Here is a 2254-nt window from a genome sequence, read left to right as displayed (position 1 = left end):
TCAGTGTGCCATTCAGTAAAGTACGATGTCACAAATACATTCCAGACAAATATGATGCGATACCTAGAAGAAGCGTGACAAATACAGTGACACGCCATCACAAATCCAAACACAGGTTTATCAAAATCATACGCAATAATTCATCCGAACTCCAGCAAAACCAAAACTGTGTCAAGCTAACACAAGAACTAGCGTAGGAAGAATAGGCACCAGTCATGGCATGTACCTGCGGGCTGGCTCTAGACCAACGGAGAACTCGCTTTGTCCGGTGCATGGAGGTTCGGCGCCCCCACAGGGACAGGAGCAGCAGAAGCAGGGACCGATATACGTCAGCCCGGTGTTTGGATGAGCAGTTGTAGGGACCTTCTTCGTCTCTGCTTATGAGTCGGGGGCTGCTCTTGCGTGTGCACCTGTACACTCGCCACGCGTCTTACAGACACTGACTGTCACGCTGAGGTTTGACAGTGATCACAGAATGGTCACAGGACCCTCTTCGTCTCTGATTATGGGTCGGGAGCTCTCCTGCATGTGTACGTGTGAACTCACCATTCGTCCTTCAGACACTCGCTGTCACGCCAAGATTTGACGGGATCACAGCATGTAACATTGCCGAAGCCGATGAAATGTTATTTTTGTTCTGTAAACATAACAACAGTAATGTAACAACATTGTGCATTGCACTGTTCAATGATGATAAAACGAATCAGCGCCTCGCCTGCCCCCAACGGCGACGACCGCTGCTGCAGCTGGGCCGGAGTGTGCGGCGTCCGGACCGGCTGATGGGCTGGGCGGCCCTGAGGCTTCGCAGCCGGCTGGGAAGCACTCAAGGCAAACCACTGTATATTGTCGCTCCCAGTGACGTGTGCTCCTCCCCAGAACCTGATTACTAGAAAAGTTGCGCAAGCCCAGTAATACGGCCGCTGAGGCGCCGCATCTGCTCAGAGATCTAGTCCCCACGTGTACTAAACCGGTTGCCAGTTGTATGCAGCCTACCTGTATCAACCTAGCAACTGTGATAGGACGCAACATGCTATGGTAAACAGATCAGGATATAAAACACTGAGACGGAGCTGAGGTTTGGGATGACTGAAGCGTCTGAGGTCGCGTCAGTCCGTGTCCGGCCTGCGCTTACGTGCATGGACGCAGAATGTGGGGCAGACATAAGGGAAGACGCAGGAAGTTTGGTCTGCCCGAAATGAAGCCCATACTCCACGCTGATGGGTATGACCGCGGTTTGGTTGCGTGAGGTGTCTTATATACGGCTGCATCCGCTTGATCGTAGAGGGCATCTCCCTTCTCTTTGGCACAGGCTTTTTTGCTGACATGTCAAACGCGTTTTGCAAAAAGACGTTCAATCGTTCCAACCACCAGATCTGGGGACACCACAAGATCGAGTAGAGGGATTAGACAAATAGAGTTACATGTGAATGAAACGACTTCCAGAACTTTTGAAACAGTGTGAGAAGAGGTGAGTACTGACCAATGAGATGAGCCCCTCCAATATGGGCCTCACCCCGCCAGGACGGAGATGGGCTTTGAGAAGCATGCCGGGGTGTGATCTATGTTATGAGGTACGTCCTCAGGCGTGCAAGAGCCACGCGAGGGCCTCAAGACAGAAGGAAAGAAAATGCACCAGCAGCGACCATCATTGGTGCACATGAGCTGCTTGGACGTGCAAATCATGACCGCTTAGAATGCCGAGATCAGGTCTTACCAAGTTCGGAACCATATTGCTATTTCCAAATTATCCTTCAGCCACGTGAGCCTTTTGACATTTGAACGGACTACAGTCTCAAATTTACATATGAGTATAACTGGCGAAATGTGCTTTGCGGCAGGGTTGAGGTGCTGTATCAAGTGTGGAATCATTGCTCGGCTAGACTTGGCCGAAACGTTGCGTGCATTCTTCCTCCCGGATGACGACCATACTCCAAACAATTATTCTATTCAAACTGGTCAGAGTTAAGCCACAGCTCGACGGGGCTTTCCGGGGGGTTGCACTTTGCGCTGGCGTACTTATACGTAAGCAGGCCACGTCGCGCCTGGGAAGCTTTCACGAAATGAGTTGCCACATCGATACATGCGCATCCATTTATTGTGATCAAATAGAGCACGTTTATAGAAAAATACGATAACAAATACAACGCACTGTGCACGGTTCACTGACCATGCCAGCATACTAACGCATAACAACACATTTGGCCCCGAGGAACTAAGCGCGGCGACAGTGAAACGCGCGTGACATGCTACTCCT

Source organism: Pollicipes pollicipes, unplaced genomic scaffold (genome assembly GCF_011947565.3).
Source record: "Pollicipes pollicipes isolate AB1234 unplaced genomic scaffold, Ppol_2.1 Scaffold_5724;HRSCAF=6776_pilon_pilon_pilon, whole genome shotgun sequence".
In the NCBI taxonomy this organism is placed as follows: Eukaryota; Metazoa; Arthropoda; class Thecostraca; order Pollicipedomorpha; family Pollicipedidae; genus Pollicipes; species Pollicipes pollicipes.
The sequence above is the reverse complement of the archived record's forward strand: the minus strand, read 5'-3'. Positions refer to the sequence as shown.